The following is an 18,547-nucleotide window of genomic DNA, read 5'->3' on the forward strand; positions in this document are numbered from 1 at the left end:
GCAGTTTCTAGATGGCCTTTCCTTCAGTTTCTGCTCCACCCTTTGTATCCTAATTTCTCCCATGACTATTTGATTCTGCCTTCTAAGAAGGACCGAAGCACCCATATTTTGTTCTTCCATCTTCTTGAGCTTTATATGATCTGTGAATTGTATCTTGGGTATTCAGAGAATTTGGATTATTAACCACTTATCAGTGAGTACATACCAAGTGTGTTATTTTGTGATTAGATTACATTACTCAGGAAGTTATTTCCTAGTTTCATCCATTTGCCTAAGAATTTCATAAATTTATTGTTTTTAATAGCTGTGTATTACTCCATTCTGTAAATGTACCACATTTTCTGTATCCATTCCTCTGTTGAATGACATCTGGGTTCTTTCCAGGTTCTAGCTATTATAAAAATGTCTTCTATGGACATAATGGAGCATGTGTCCTTGTTATATGTGAGAGCATCTTTTGGATATATGCCCATGAGTGATATAACTGGGTTCTCAGGCAATATAATATGTCTAATTTTCTGAAGAACTGCCAGACTGATTTTCAGAGTAGTTGTACCAGCTTACAATCCCACCAATGGAAGAGTGTTTCTCTTTCTCTGCATCCTCGCCAGCATCTGCTGTCACCTGAGTTTTTTATTGAAGCCCTTCTGAATGGTGTGTGGAAGAATCTCAGGGTCATTTTTATTTGCAACTAAGGATGTTGAACATTTCTTTAGGTGCTTCTTGACTATTCAATGTTCCTCAGTTGAGAATAATTTGTTTAGCTCTCTACCCAATTTTTAATACTGTTATTTGATTCTCTGAAGTCTAACTTCTTGAGTTCTTTGTATATATTGGATATTAACCCACTATTGACTGTAGGATTGATAAAGATATTTTCCTAATCTGTTGGTTGTAGTTTTGTCCTCTTGACAATTTCTTTTGTCTTACAGAACCTTTGCAATTTTATGTGGTCCCATTAGTCTATTGTCGATCTTAGAATTTAAGCCATTGGTGTCCTGTTCACGAACTTTTCCCCTGTGCCCATGTGTTCGAGGCTCTTTTACACTTTCTCTTCTATTAGTTTCAGTGTATCTGGATTTATGTGGAGGTCCTGGATCCACTTAGACTTCAGGATTGTACAAGAAGATAAGGATGGATTGATTTGAATTCTTCTATACGCTGCATATAGAACCAGCTTCATTTAAACCAGTTCCATTTTTATTAATTTCTTGTCAGTTTAACAACATACAGCCCAGTCACACTCATTTCCCCCTTCGCTCTTTTCTTTACAATGGCAACCTCTCTCCAAACAAATACACAAAAAAATTCAACAACAACAGTAACACCAATAAAAGCATAAGATACATGTTATCATTAAAGATGTAGTATATCCCTGTTTGCTGAGTATTCTGCAGAATGTCAAACAGCTCTGAATAACCATCTTACACAGACAAACCTACATTATCCTTCTACCACTCTACATACTTTCATCAGACCTAGATATTCTGAACCATATCTGTGGATCCTGAACCACTGGAACCTGCTGCTCTGGGACCATACAGTCCAAGGATACCCATCACAAGTCTGCTAAACCAAGACATTGATGCTAACTTCCATTTCAATACCTACTAAAACAGGAACTTTCAGGGACTAAAGTCATCAAGACAGCTAAAGGCCCTCAAAAAGCAAGGTGAACTAAAGCAAGAGCAATGTGATACCTTTAGAGCACAGCTATCCTACTACCCCAAGCCCTGGCTATCATAACACAACTAAAGCACAAGAGAAAGACCTTAAATCCAATCCTAAAATATGATAGAAGCTTTTAAAAAGTTAATGAATATGTTCCTTAAAGATACACAGGAAAATACAATTAAACAGGTGAAGGAAATAAATATAACTGTGTAAAACCGGAAAATGGAAATGGAAGAAATAAGGAAAACACAAACTAAGGAAAGCTGGAGAGGAAAACCTAGGGAAAACAAGTAGAAAAACAGATGCAAGCATTACTAAAATAATACAGGAGATAGAAGAGTTAATCTCAAGTAAAGAAGTTACAATAGAAGAAATTGACACGTCAGTTTAAAAAATGTTAAATCTACAAAAAAATTCATAACACTAAATATCCAGGAAATCTGGGATAGCATGGAAAGAGCTAGCCTAAGAAGAGTAGGAATAGAAGAATATGAATGTCCCAACTACAAGTTCCAGAAAATATTTTCAGCATAATCCTGGAAGAAGACTCTTCCAACCTAAAGAAATAGATGCTTGTAAACATGCAAGAAGCTGATAGAACACAAATAAGACTGAATTAGAAAAGAAAATATGACACCACTTAATAATCAAAACATATAATATACAGAACAAAAAAGAGAAGTACCGATATTGAGTCTTCATTGAATATCTGATAGAATTCTGCACTATGACCATCTGGTCCTGGGGATTTTTTGGTTGGGAGATTTTTAAAAACTGCTTCTGTTTCCTTAGGGCTTATAGGAATGTTTAGGTACTTTATCTGATGCTAATTTAACTTCGGTAACTGGTATCTGTCTAGAAAATCATCTATTTCATCTAGATTTTTCAGTTTTGTTGAATATAGGCTTTTGTAGTAGGATCTGATTTTTAAAAATTTCTTCAGTTTCCATTGTTATGTGTCCATTTCCAATTCTGATTCTGTTAATATGGATACAATCTCTGTGCCCTCTCGTTAGTCTGGCTAAGGGTGTATGTGTGTTGTTAATTTTCTCAAAGAGCCAGCTCCTGGTTTTGTTGATTCTTTGTATACCTCTCTTTATCCCTACTTGGTTGATGTCAGGCCTGAGTTTGATTATTTCTTTCAGTCTACTCCTCTTGGGTGTATTTGCTTCTTCTTTTTTTTTCTCTAGAGCTTTCAGAAGTACTGTTAAGCTGCTAGTGTATGCTTTCACCATTTTCTTTATGAAGAATATCAGAGCTATGAGTTTTCTTCTTACCACTGCTTTCATTGTGTCCAATAAGTTTGGGTATGTTGTGCCTTCATTTTCATTAAATTCTAGAAAGTTCTTTCTTTATTTCTTTCCTTACCAGGTTATCATTGAGTAGATATTTGTTAAATTTCCATGTGTATGTGGGCTTTCTGTTGTTTTTCTTATTGTCGATGACCAATGTTAATCTGTGATGTTCTGATAGGATATAGAGGATTATTTCAATAATCTTGTACTGGTTGAGGCTTGTTTTGTGACCAATTATATGGTCAGTTTTGGAGAAGGTACTGTGAGGTGCTGAGACGAAGGTATAGTCATTTTTTTATAGGGTTAAGTGTTCTGTAGTTATCTGCTAAACCCATTTGATTCATAACTTCTATTAGTTTGACTGTATTGTGGCAGATGCATGGACCCACAACACAACTGAGACTCACGTCTGCGCATGCCCATGCTTAGGCCTACATCATTCCTGATAGCTCTGATATTCTTCATAAAGCAATATCAGGGCAAGATAGTGGTGACTCCCTAGCCTTCACTCTTCCCATCCCCCAGCTCCACAGAGATGGCTCCTTCACAGCTAACAACTGTTCTTCAAGCCACAGCACTTGCCACAACTCTCATTCTAAGAGTCTTTCCATTGGATGAAAGATCCCCCTTTCATTTTTGAGCTCTCAGGAGCCCCAACTTCGGTCTCTAGCATACTGCCTGCTAAAGTAGATTTCTTTCTCTCTTTCTCTCTCCTCACATGTTTTCCAACTCAACAAAAATGGCAGCGACTCCCTAGTCTCTACTCTCTACCCCTCCCACAGAGGTCAGTCTTTCTCTCGCAGCCTGCTAGCTTCTCAGGAGCACTGGCTCTGAACTCTAGTCCCCAGTGATTTTCCCACAGGCGTCAGTCTTTTTCAGGCTGTCTGCTAATCTAGCATAGACTTCCCCCACTCCTCAGCCATTTGTGGCCAGTGACAGCCCAGCTGGCTTGCCTGAAGCAACAGGACTGGTACCCTGCTTGCTCCCTTTCCCCTTCATCTCCTCGGCCATTTGCAGCCGGCTACAGTCCATCTGGCTTGACTGAAGCAGTGGGTCTGGGACCCTGTCTGCTCCCTTTGCCCCTGTGTTCCTCACAGTTTCTTTCTCTCTGCTAAAAATGCCAGGCTGAGTCTGGAGAAACTGTATGCCACCTACTAGCCCAGATACTCCCTGTTTGGGGCAGGTGTTGCTGTCTCCTTACCTAAGATGCTGATTGGGTTAGAGCTCCTGGGAGGCCCACTTCCTCTGGGTTTTGTGAGATTGGGTGCAGAACAGCCACCTGGGATCTGCTCAGTGCCCAGGCCTAGACTGGAAGGCAGGATGTGATTTTTTATATAGTTATTAACACAGAGAAATGAATGGACTGAAGGATGAAAAATAGCAAACTCCATGGTATGTTATACTGAGAAAGTCATATTTAATACATGTTCCTCAGGGAACAAGGATTGATTGCAATAATTTGAACAGACTAAATATAAGTGCTGGAAGTGGTAGATGATTAGAAGGAAACATAAAGTTCTGAACACAGAAGATTTGGTACCAACTGCCAGGGACTAAGCAAGAAATACAACACCTTGGTAGCCCAAGAGAGATTACATACAAATATGATGATAAGAGATACACATACAATTTCCCCACTTATATCAGTGAATGGAAATTTTAGCTCCTGTAAAAGAAATAAAAAAAACTTTTCTTTTTAAATGAGAGTTGATAATGTGACAAGTTGAACATACTTCTTTGGAAGATCAACTGTTCCAAAATGATATTGACATCAAAAAATAGTCTTGAAGGTCTTTAAAAAAAAAAAGAAAAGAGACACAGCTGTGTCTAGTGAATGTAGGAATAAAAGAATTAGAGAATGCTGTGATTATGATCAAAATGACTTGCAAAGCTAAAGACTATCAAAGAACTAAAAAGTAGAACATAAAAGCTTTTACCATAGGACATTCTTGCCCATATATTTCAATAGCTATAAAAAACACTAAACTGAATAGCATCAAATATATATTTTTGAAAATGCATTCTTTAAAAATATATTAATAATAAACATGATAGCTGAATTATATGCTCAGCCACATACAATGAGGTTAATTTCTTTCTTGTATGATGAACTTCGAAGATTTTGCTTGGCAGAGATAGTTTATGCTCTGTAATATATATATGTATCTCCATCAGAACCCCTACCATAAAGGAAATTACTACAAATGATGAATAACAAAAAAAATGTTTAGAACTGACTTTAAATTTTAAGTCAAACAAAATTATCCAAAAATCTGTGCATTGTAATGCCATATAATTATGGAATTCACTCTTGCATATTAATAGAATGGATTTCTTATTCAACATCACAACTAAGGTTAATACAACTTGAGGTCACTTAAGATAGTGCATATAAAATTATGTTATTTAATCTGTCTATTAATTAAAAATGAAATAAAAATCTTGATTGCTTTGCATTTATCATTTAATCACTTTGTCAACAACTCATAAATAACATTAGTTCCAATTTATTTTCCATGACCATGTTATAATTCAATTCATAATAAATGCAAGAAAGAAAAATCAGACAGAAAGCAATCACACAAAGTTAATATCTACAAGTGTTGAAGATGCATAAAGGTATTGCTTACAGGTATTAATCTTTTTATTATTGATGTCCATTAGGTTGAGTTCATTGACATAATTCCTAATAAAACTCATTGGAATAAGCTACGTAATCAAAGTGACCTATTACAAGTGGTATCAGAGAACTAGATTGATGAAGTAGGCTTGTGAAATAATATCCCCAAAAGGAATCATGTCTGGAAACTTTGTGTCCATTTACATAAATGTAATCATAAGGGATACATAGAAGAATAATCATGACCAAAATTATTTCCCCTGTTTTTCAACTGGCCATAGGATCTCAGATGCAGAGCCCCAGGCCAGAGAGTGCTTCAGAATCCTCCAAAGGGAAACAGTGAACTCAAAAGTAAATGCTGTAAGAAGTACATATGTTCTTTAATAGTAACTACAGTAATAAAAAGTGACACCTGAATATGTTCCTGAAAATTCGATATTTGAGATCCTGCCCACTTGATGCTCCATGTTGCATTTTGCTCAGGCACTTATCTTGATGACATGGCAAAGATGTTCTCTTTGACCGTTGTCTTCTTCCTCATTCTGAGGCTTTCCTTTCTTTTTTTCTTTTTGAGTGACCCCAGGTGCTTTTGGAGAATCAAAGACACAGAAAATTATCTAGGAGACAAAGATGCTGATTGTTTCTTTTCCATTTATACAGAGCATGGTTATGTGAAGAATGATTACTTCAGTGAGAATCTAGACAAGCAGTAAGTACATCTTTCATTTATGGATAAATTCACATAAAATATTCCAGGGATGCTGAGTAATAGATAAGATCCTATGTGCCTTCTTGCTGTCCTTTTCTAGGACATAATTAATATTTATTTTGTATTTCATGGCAGGTTACTTACTAGTTATGTTGCTTTTATGTGTTGCTTGTTTATCATGGTTTTTAAAACACATTGCAGTTAGATGCTGAATGAATGAATTACACTATTCACCTTGCTTTTAGAGAGATTCTCTTTACATGCCTTATTTGTGACTAAATGTCTGAGGAATCTCGGAGTCCAGGTTAGTTGAGACTGATGGTCCCCCTATGGTGTTGCTTTCTCCTAAGCCTCTTCCAGGCTTTTTCTAAGTCAACCACAGGGATCCTCAAATTCAGTACAATGGTTGGGTGTAAGTATCTGCATGTGTCTCAGTCTGCTGCTTATTGTGCCTCTCAGAAACACCATAGCAGCAGTAATAGTGTCAGGCCTTGGAGTATCCTTTGAGATGGAGCCTAATTTGGAGTGGTCACAGGATCTCCTTTTCCACAGTCTTTTCTCCATTTTTGTCACTGAAGTTTTTCCTTTTTTAAGATAGAAACATTTCAGGGTCAGAGTATTGACTGTGGGATGTCAACCCCAAATGTTCACATTATGTCCTGCCTTTCTACTGGAGGTAGACTCTATAATTTCCTTCTACCCACTCTTGGACATTGCATCTAAGGACCTTGTATATTGTTTATATTATGATTAGGTATGGTCCTTTAATACACAATCTCTCCAACACTTTTAAAATGAAGAAGTACTGTGTTTTGTCCAATGCCTTTTCAGCATTTGAGATGAGCATATGAATTTTTGATTATGTTTTTATGGTAAGCTACTTCAGTGGATTTTCATATAGGGAATACATTTTGTGTCCCTGGGATACTTTTTAAATTAACTCATCTATGGTACTGATAGGTATTAAACCTGCATCATATGATAATTATTTTTTTCTTTATGTACATCTATAGAGTAATTTACAATAACTCAGAGAATAATTCAAAAGATAGTCTTTGAACAATGCATAAATGTTTTCCTATTTTTCTCCCACAAGTACCCTACCTGTGGGACCTTTTTTAAAAAGTATATTATCAATGTATTTAATCCCTTTGAATAATTCTTCCAGATTTATTCATTCCCGTATATTATGTGCAATCTTCTAAAAAGCTAAACAAGTTTACTTTCCACTGCAGATATGAACTCATATATATAGTCTTCCATTACATGAGGTTTAAATACCAAGGGGATACAGTTTTAAAAATTGTTTTTCATTCAGCATTTTACTGCATTCAGCATATATCCATTGCCTATATCCATTCATGTTTTAATCATATTCCATACACAGATAGATGTGAGTGCATTATTTTTCATAGGTGTTTGTAGTGGGTTTATATGAAATAATACGAGGTTAATAGCTACATAGAGCCTTCAAGTTTGAAAACTCAAAATGTCACTTTACTTTTATACTTTTATACTTAGAAGGAGAAGACATTGTGTTCCACTGAACAGGAAATATTCAAAAGATAAACTCCAGCCTTTTCACAGATTAAAAGATATCCCATAACTCATAGTAGACATTCACCAAGAGGATAAGAAAATGTGTAGCATAGCAAAACAAAATCAACAATATTTTTAAAAATTGAAAGCATTAAATATTTTATGTAGAAAACATTGACTATAATATGATTGTATAATAAAAGGTTAATGTAAATTTAAGTACATGATTTGAAAAAATTAAACATGAATTTTATTATTGCTAATTTGATTTAGATGGTTATTTTTTCAATTTAGGTTTTGTAGATATATAATTTATGATGCATGTGTTTAAAGTGTGAATTCAATGTGTGTGTTTGTTTGTCCAAGAACAGTTAGTATTAAAATACTTACAAGACTTTATTGAAAACCCTGAATTCTGTATCCATATCTCTTTATCTTTTATCAACCATACCGATCCTATTCTGAAATCTGCTTTCTGTTCCAAACTTGGACATTTGAGTTTTTAATATAATCAAAGTTATATGTTTTGTACCCTTTTATACTTGTTTAAACTTAGTACACTATTTCCAAAGTCCATCTAAATTTACAGCATAAATCACATTTATTTTCCCACCATTGTTTATATAAAATTCATTTTTATTATAATATACTCAAATTGTTCATTTACTTCCCTCAAATACTGAAAGATTATTTACTAATTACCTCCCATATAGACCCACATCATTCACTTTACCCATTAAAATTTGTCACATAAAGAATAGTAATAAATTAGGATAAAACAAACATTTCATATTATATAAAACATCCAAACATACAGAAAAGGAGCCCCTGCAATATCAAAAAAGCAAGAGAAACACACTTATATACAAATAGAAAAATAGACATATGCATCTTTACAAACATGAAGCCCATAAATAGAAAAGTTCAGAAGGTATAACATAAACACAAAAGAACTGTATACTTTAAATTTTTATCTTCTGAAACTATAATGAGACAAAAAAATTCCAAAATATCACTGAGTTTATCTTATATTGTTTATGTATTTGGCATTCAGTATACTCTTGAAACTGTATCACTAGTGAGTTTTTGTATCCCCAGTGGTGATACAGAATTTAGAGTTGAGATTTCTTCACAATTATAAACATAGATATACTTTTGTTCTTCTCAATAAAGCCATACAGTTGGACCAGAACTATTATTCAAGGTAGTTTCTATATTTTAGTGTGGTATTCTAGATTTATTATCAACAAATCACGTGTCCAAAGGTGTATGTTTGTTTTTAGATCTTCAGTTACATTCTATTGATCAACTACCACCTCTTTTTAGCCAATTTTATTAATACAAGTGTGTAGTACAAAATGAGCTCAGAAATGGTGAAATTCCTACTAGTTATTTCATTATTTAAGATCCTAGGCATATACCCAGAAGATGCTCAAACATATAATAAGGACATATGCTCAACTATGTTCATAGCAGCCTTATTTATAATAGCCAGGAGCTGGAAAGAACCCAGATGTCCTTCAACTGAGGAATGGATTCAAAAAATGTGGTATATTTACACAATGGAGTATTACTCAGCTATTAAAAACAATGAATTCGAGAGGTTCCTAGGTAAATGGATGGAACTAGAAATTATCATCCTGAGTGAGGTAAGCCAATCACAAAAGAACACACATGGTATTCACTCACTGACTATTGGATATTAGCCTATAACCTTGAAATGCCCAAGATGCAACTCACAGGCCACATGAAGCCCATAAAGAAGGAAGACCAAGTGAGGGTGATTCGGTCCTTCTTAGAAGGAGCAACAAAATACTCAAGGGAGCAAATATGGAGACAAAGTGAGGGACAGAAACTGAAGGAGGGGCCGTCTCAAGATCACTCCACCTGAGTATCTATCCCATGTGCAATCACCAAAGGTAGATGCTGATGTGGAAGACAGGAAGTGCATGCTGATAAGAGCCTGATATGGATATCTCCTCAGAGGCCTTCAAGAGTCAGACATATTCAGAGGCAGATGCTCACAACTAGCCATTGAACTGATCATGGGGTTCTCAATAGAGGAGTTAGAGTGAAGACTGAAGGAGCTGAAAGGGTTTGTGGCACCATGAGGAGAGCAACAATACCAACCAACCACAGCTCCCAGGGTCTAAACCACCAGCCTGGGAGCACTTAGGGGGGGATCCAGGGCTTCAGCTGAATATGTAAAAGTGGAGGGCCCTGCTGGGCATAGGTGGAAGAAGAGAACCTTGACCTCATGAAGGCTGGATGCCCCAGGGGGTGGGAGTTTTGAGGGTGGGGAGTGGGAGTGGGGGGGTAGATAGAGGTTACATCCACAGAGAAGAAGGAGGAGGGGCGAGGGGATTGGGGATGGTGGGGGATGGGGTAAGGGGACAACATAGGAAATGTAAATAAATCATCCAATAAAAAAAAATAGATTGTTTCTGCTTTCCTATTTTTAAAATTCTAAACAGTAGTTTGTTAAGTAAAGTCTGTATTAGTTGATGTATTGAACCTTCAGACTTCAGCAATTGATGTGGATTACTTGGAGAAGTAAATTTTTCAAAATGCATATTTGTCTCCAGTACAAAATGACGATCGTCTTAAAAAAGTATGACACATCTTCAGGTATTTCTGAATGAAAGAAAATATCCAGTAAATAAGGGAATAAGACTTAAAAATGATTAAAAATAAGAAGTAGCAAGTAATAAAGAACATAAAAATTTTAGTCCTTCCAATAACAACTTAAGAGTTAAAAGTTATGTCCAGTTACATAAATATTTAATGTAGTCACAAAGCGTTTCAGAAAATACAGATAAGGTAAAAGCAAAAATGTTTATGTACAAATAACTGAAGTGATGTGTAATTATTAAATAAGATTATCAAATTGTATAAAAATATATCAAAGCAGATATATCCAGTTAAAATATGTTTAATAAAATAGAGAAGTTAAAATTAGCATATTAGAAACAGAAAAGATCTGGACAAATCTGAACCAAATAAAACCCAAGGCCAGTTATGCGATAGCCAGTAATTGTAGAGAAAGAATGAATTTGTACAACCTAAGAGTAATATGTAAAGTTTCAGAACCTCAATCTGAACAGTGAAATGTTGTAGTTACAACCAATTTTATGTCACCAAATTTTGTACAGTCTCAAATAGACAATGAAACAAGATGAACTGTGTGTAATGCGGAAAAGAGTGTACGAATTATTGTGGTATTTGCAACACCTATGGATTCCTTAGATTCTGGCAATTGTTGACACAGAAAAAACTGGCTACCTATTTTCTTTCTGTTATGAAGAGTCAAGACATTTTTAAATTCTGATTCTGTAAAGAAGTATCACATTCTAGATAGCAGACAATTCTCATTTTTTCCTCACATGTTACATATAAGAATAATAAAATGAAGGCCTGCACTGATTCAATATTGGCTCAGAAATATATTCAAATAAATGGACGACATACAAATATTTGACTGTGTTCAAGAAAAACAAGATGAAACTGTAGAAAATTTCTAAAATGACAGAAACCTGCTAATATAAAATCCTTATTTAAAAAATTATTTAAAAAATCAAAAAAATCACATTGTGTCTAACTGCAGAACACAGTTAAATAAGAAGTCAAAAGAAGATAAGAAAAAAACTGTTTATGCTTAATACATTTATATATATTATATTATATTTATTATATAATACATATAATTAATATTATATATAAATGTATAAATGTCTCTCTCTATATATATATATATTAGACTCAAGACTTCATAACAGAAATAAATAAAATTCAAATCACCAAAATTCAGATTGTTAAATTATTTTGAACATCTCACATCCTAATACATCACAATAAGGTATTTTGTCAACATATGTGTAACAAAGATCCTAGAATTCTTTTCATACACCACACTGAGTTTCATTTAATATTACCAAAATTACAACCCATATCCTCCATGATTGGTGTGCTCTGTTTCCAGGGTGATGGCTAAGACCATCCATTTGATTTCCTCTGTTTATTTTGCCATTGAAGAAATCAATAGGAACACTTATATTTTACCTAACATTTCCCTACTAGTTAAGATTGAGTGTAACCTTATTGCGAATATTAATGAAAAAAGAGTTTGGTTCTTTAATAAAAAGAAAATTATTCCTAATTACTACTGTAAAAATCAGAGAAGATATTTAATTGTACTTACGGGACCTCTATGGATAACATCTTACAAACTTGGACCAATCCTGTACTTCTCCAGAACTCCAGAGGTAAATCATGGAGGATTACATTTAATGAAATATTATCTTACCACACAGTCTTAGTTTCTGAGTACCAAGGCTGACTAAAAGGCAGAGAATTCATTTATAATTATTCTGATCTATCAAATATAAAAGTTAGATACTTTCTTTGACAAAAACAACTTTATGACAAATGGTCAGAAAAGACAACATAATATGTAATGGTTTACCAGAAGATTTAATTTATCTGTATTTTATAGCAATTCACATGAAATTGGATACAATTTAAATAATGAGATGAAGAATCCACACTTTCTCACATATCTAGCATGTCCTCTAGCACACTTAGACCTTAGACTGAGCCCTATGCATTCCATTTCTTCATAGTGATGCTTATGGTCAATATCTTTCAGCTTTACTGTGGTTATTATCATCTCCTTCTGACTGACCAGGAACAGTTTCCTTATCTCTACCAGGTGTCTCCCAAAGACACTTCTCTACCACTAGCCATGGTGTCTCTAGCAGTTCACTTCAGGTGGAACTGGGTAGGACTGATCATTACAGATGATGAACATGGAATTCAATTCCTTTCTGAATTGAGAACAGAAATGAAAAGAAACACTATCTGCTTAGCATTTGTCAATATTATCACATACGATAAGATGCTATACCTTAAAATGATTCATAAATATTATGAACAAATCATAATGTCATCAGCAAAAGTTGTAATGGTCTATGGGGATAAAGAATCTCCTGTACAATTTAACTTCATACTATGGAAATTTAAAAATATTCAGAGACTCTGGATCAGTGTGTCACAATTTGATATGATCACCATGATAGGAGAGTTCATGCTTAACTTAACTTGTATGGGACCATTATTTTTTCACATCAGCATTCTGAGATGTCTGGTTTTAAACAATTCATGCAGACAGTGTGCCCTTCTAACTACAGCAATGACATTTCTTTTGCTAAACTGTGGTGGACTTACTTTAAGTGTTCTTTGCCACCACCTAATTGTATAACACTGAAGAACTGTCCAACCAAAACACTGTTTAAATGGATTTTTGTGTCATCCCTTGGAATGTCTATGAGTGAAACATGTTTTAGCTTATACAATGCTGTGTATGCTGTGGCCCACTCACTTCATGAGATGCATCTTCAACAAATAGACACATGCTCCGAGAATGATGAAAAGTTACTGGAATTTAACTCATGGAAGGTATTAATTCTTACACTGAGTGGCTTATATAACATAGAGATCACATTAATAATGGGAATCATAAAGTCAAAATCCATGTAAATATGCAACTTTATCTGAAATGCATGTATTTCAACACTTCATCTTTGCATAAGAGGCTTATAATGTTAGTTTCAAAATTTAAGTGACAGACAATAACTTGGCATCAAGTCAGTATTTCACAATCTACATCATAAAATTTTCTCTGATATTTCATTCATACATGCATCACATGATTTTATCATATGAAATTATTTCTTATAAAATTAAGATAAGAATAAATATAATATATAAATGAAGATAAAAAAATTACTTGCCTTTTATTTGAACAAAAAGTTTTAAATAAAGGTAATGAATAGACCTCAAATAATTTCAAGAATTTTTTTTCCATATTTTCAACAATTGAGTTTTTATTTTCTCTATCTTATGATCAAATAATACTGTTGGTAGAAAAGATATATAATTTATCACTATTATCCAAACATAAAACTCATGTGTACATGTATGGCATCAAATACAGTGAGAAAATGGCATTTGTAAAGCAAAGTGAAACTTTAAATATATTTGGAACATATTTTACTTTTTTAGCACTGAATACTTTGATAAAGGTGGGTTTTAGGAGTGGATAATGTGAGTGACATTTCAAACTTTTTAATTTCTGTACTAATGTGTGTGAGTAGTTGAAACTAAAATGATAAATACGTTTTAGATGTTCTCTTTTCTGAAGACCATACAATTTGTAAACCCTGTTGGAGACCTAGTAAATATGAACCAAAATAGAAAATTGGATGCAGAATATGATATTTTTTATATTATGGATTTCCTAAAACAATATGGATTTAAAATGAAAATAGGAAGATTTTCTGGTCATTTTCCAAATGGTGAACAACTGTTTGTGTCTGATGCAATGATAGAGTGGACTACAGATATCAAGCAGGTAATTTACTTTTCATTTTAATGCTTTATATGAAGCAAAACTACCTAGAATCTTTTCTACTTTTGTTTTATTATGGAATAAAATTTTAACATTTCCTCATTCATTGGCTTCCACCATCCTCGATTCTCTCTCTCTCCATCTATTTGATCTCTCTCTTACTCACTCTCTCATAAATGTTTCACAACATAAAATCACCATATGTTCATAAAAGTTTATCATTAAAGACAGAACAATGTAATTTTGCTTTATAACATGACACTGTGTGTAAAGGGAAATCTTTCTGTGGCCTTCTCTTGTTAATCACTGCAGTGTTTGACACATAGATTAAACTCTTTATTTCTATAATGTATCTGATTTTCTTCAGACATTAGCTTCCAAATGTAGTGTGCCATGCAGACCAGGACTCAGAAAGTACTTTCAGGAGGGAAAGGCTGTCTGCTGTTTTGATTGTTACCCCTGCCCAGAAAATGAAATTTCTAACTTGACAGGTAAGGTTATGTTTTCTCAAAGTAATAAAAATGCTTATATCGAAAATCTGCACATAGTTCTCAAAAATTCTTTGTGGGGAGGGAAAAGTGAATACAAGGACAAAAAAATCAGTAACACCGATTTGATATAATAACTATCTTGGACTATATTTTTGTTTCAAAATTCTAGAGGCAATTAAAATAATATTCTTTCAGAGTATTAAAGATTATGCATTTCTTATGGTGGTAGGTTTCAAATTTATTGAATATACAGATAATTTGAATTTTTGAATTTTCTAACAATCACTAGATGTTACTTGATGTTACGTTATGTTTTTGAAGTATGCCTTTTTGTATTATCCTATGTTAAATCAATAGTATCATTGACAGTTTACATTTTCAATTTTCATGTGGTTCACAGATGAGTTTGTAGTCCAACATGTGGAATTCTAAATAACAACTTTTATTCTAAGATTCATATTAGGATGCACAGTGATATCATAGTTAAATAGGTAGTGATATCTACATTGGGGTTAATCAAAGCTTTGAAATTGATTTTTCAATTTAGTAGTCCTTTAGGACATTGTAAATAGAGTCTTCTCTCATACAGTACTTCCAGTCACATTTCCTAGCCTATTCTTCTTGGCTTACTCAAAAGTCCCTCTCTCTGAGACCATTCCTCTCTTATTTTATGTTCAGAAAATGAAACCACTTAATTAGAGAAATGCATAAAAAGAAAATAATAAAAATGTATTGATTCAAATAATATTTTAGAAATGTATCAAAATCAAATCAATGATTAAATTTACTGACTTTTGCATTAGTTGAATACAGGACACTAAAATAAGTATTATTAAATTTGCCTTGCTCCTTTGTGTTTTTCTTTTTTTCCTTTTTTTTTTCTTTTTTTTTTTGTAAGTAGAGATTTCTCTTGTACAGTACTCTAGCCATATTTCCAATCACTCTACTCTTGACTTCTGCCCACAATCCCTCTCTCCAAGCACCATTCCCACTATATTTTATTTCCAGAAAAGTGTGGGCCTTCAAAAGAAGATAGTCAAAGAATACCAAAGAAGATACAATAAGACAAGCCAAGAGTCTTCATATCAATGATGGACAGGCAACCCAGTATGAGAAAATGAGTTTCAAAACCCAGCAAACAGGCAGAGATAACCTGCTTCCACTGTTAAGTGATCCACTAAAACTGAAGTTAAGCGCCATACCATATTTCAGAGAACCTGGTGCAGACCTACAAAGGCTTCTTGCAAGATGCTCTAATTTTTGTGACTCTCATGGGAGATTCCCACCTAAATGAAATGGAAGAATGTGGGTTTTTTTCTGGCGTTTTGCATTCTCTCTGTATTTTTCAACTTTTCCTATCCTATTTTTCTGAAGGGAGGCACATGATAAAGATGTCTATTTTAGACCTTCTCTGCATGCCTGACCAAAGGTCTAAACACCTGCTACTATCTGCTACTTAGAAAAGCTTCTCTGCTGATGCCGGGATCAGGCACTGATCTAGCAATATAATATATTGTTTTATTGTTATATACAAATTAGGAATTATTCCTTACAGTATTTTTAGGGAACAGTACTATTTGGGATTTTCTAATTCTCTGGAACATTAATTCTCTTTAAGCTCTCTGTGTGTGTGTGTGTGTGTGTGTGTGTGTGTGGCGTTTGCTTTAAAAAATACATTCAATTACATAGTGACCAGTTATAAGTTGTTGGTGTTAGTGCCTGGCCTAGTGGTCTTTTGTTCAGAAAGCCATGTCTTGGGTCAATGTATTCTTTTGACCATTCTCTTACACTCTGGTACAATGGGTCTAATTTTATGTTAAGGTCTTTGATCCAATTAGACAGGAGAATGGTGTATGGAAATAAATATAGATCTATTTATATTCTACATACAGACATCCAGTTTAACCCATATAATTACTTAAAGATGAATTGCCCCTGCAAGAGTGTATTTCTGGGTTCTTTATGCAATACCAAGGGCCAATAGGTATGTGAATTTCTCTCTTCTCTTTAATTCCATTCCATTGATCAATGTGCCTAGCTTCATGCCAATATCATACAACTTTTAGTACCATAATTCTATAGTACAACTTGAAATCTGAAATGGTGATTCACCCAGCAATTTTGATATTGTTCAAGATTAGGAAATATTCTAACAAGGTCTATAAAAATTTATGTTGGCATTTTAATGGGATTGGTTGAATCCATATGTTGAAGTTGGAAGGATGCCTATTTAACTGTGTCATTCAACTGATCTAAGATATTGGGAGATCTTTCTATCTTCTGATACTACTTAAATAACTTCCTTCAAAGTTTTGTAGTTTATGTTTTCTTATTGTACTTTCATTTGTTTAGTCAGAGATTCCATAAGATATTGTAATTTATTTGAGTTTATTATGAAGGGTGTTTTTTCTCTAATTTCTTCTTCAATCAATTTGTCATTTATATATAGGTAACCTTCTGATTGTGTGTGTGTGTGTGTGTGTGTGTGTGTGTTAATCTTATATCCAGCCACTTTGCTGATAATTTTTATCAGCTGCAGGAGTTCTCTACTGGAATGTTTAAGAACACATATGTTTACAACCATATCATCAGTAAATAATGATGCTTTGACTTTATTTTCTCTAAATTTTTTGTAGCTTGACACTCTTCAGTGACCTTTTGCTCGAACTCAAGCACCAAGTACTATCCTGAATAGATAGTGAAATAGTGTTTTTTTCTTGGTCCTGATTTAAATATATTATTTGTGTAATTGTTTATTTGGATTATCTACCTATTTATTTGCAGACTAAAGCTACATCATTCCTACACCCCCATCAAAGAATCCCTACCCCTATCTACTTCCCCTCTATTTTGGAATGGTGGATCCCCCTGCTTATCCCTTAATCTCTGCACAACAAGTTTCTGCAGGGTTAGGCATATCCTCTCCTACTGAGACAAAACAAGGCAGTTACAGAGATTGAAATGTATGTCTGCTTTATCTGTAATGTGGATCTTGCCCCAGCTCATGAATTCTCTTTGATTGATGCCTCAGTCTCTAAGTGCTCGCAGGGTCAGCAATGGAAGAGTGTAGTCCTTTGTCCATATCCTGATCAGAATGTGCTATCACATGAGTTTTTTATCTCAGACATTTTGGTGCATATAAGATGGTATCTCAAGGTTTCATATGCATTTTCATGATGACTAAGTACATTGAAAATTTTTTTCAGTGCTACTGTATCATTCAAGATTCCTCTGTTCAAAATTAAGTTTAAGTCTGTAATCCATTTTCTAATTGGGTTATTTGGTTTGTTGATGTCCAATTTCCTGAGTTCTTTGTATATTTAGATATTAACAACTTCTTCCTAAGTAAGCTTGAGGAAAAACTTTTACAATCTGTAGGCTGTTCTATTGACAGTGTTCTCTGCCTTACAGAAACCTTACAGGTTCATGAGACCCTATTTATCAATTGTTGATCTTTGAACCTGTTCTGATCACAAAACTTTGTTTCTGTTTCAGTAAGCTAAAGGTTATTTCCTACATTGATCCATCGTTTCTTGATCCATTTAGACTTGAATTTTGTTCAGGGTGATAAATATTGACCCAATGAATCCAGCACTATTTATTAAAGATGTTTCTTGTTTTTTTTGTTTTTTTGTTTTTTGGGGTTTTTTTTTTTGGTATGGTGGTGAATTGAGGGCTGGAAGTTTTAGTTGTGGTGATTTTAGAAGAGATATTTGTGAGTGTGTAGGGGTGTGTGTGTGTGTGTGTTTGTGTGTGTGTATGTGTGCATATATATATATATATATATATATATATATATATATATATATATAT

At 33.9% G+C, this 18,547-nt stretch overlaps 1 pseudogene; it reads left to right on the top strand.

Annotated features, from left to right (window-relative positions):
• Window positions 1–6,089: 6,089 nt before the first annotated feature.
• LOC114627035 overlaps window positions 6,090–18,547 on the top strand; it is a 21,337-nt pseudogene continuing 8,879 nt past the window's right edge.

The sequence above is a fragment of the Grammomys surdaster genome, unplaced genomic scaffold, assembly GCF_004785775.1.
Source record: "Grammomys surdaster isolate TR1022 unplaced genomic scaffold, NIH_TR_1.0 242, whole genome shotgun sequence".
Lineage (NCBI taxonomy): Eukaryota > Metazoa > Chordata > Mammalia > Rodentia > Muridae > Grammomys > Grammomys surdaster.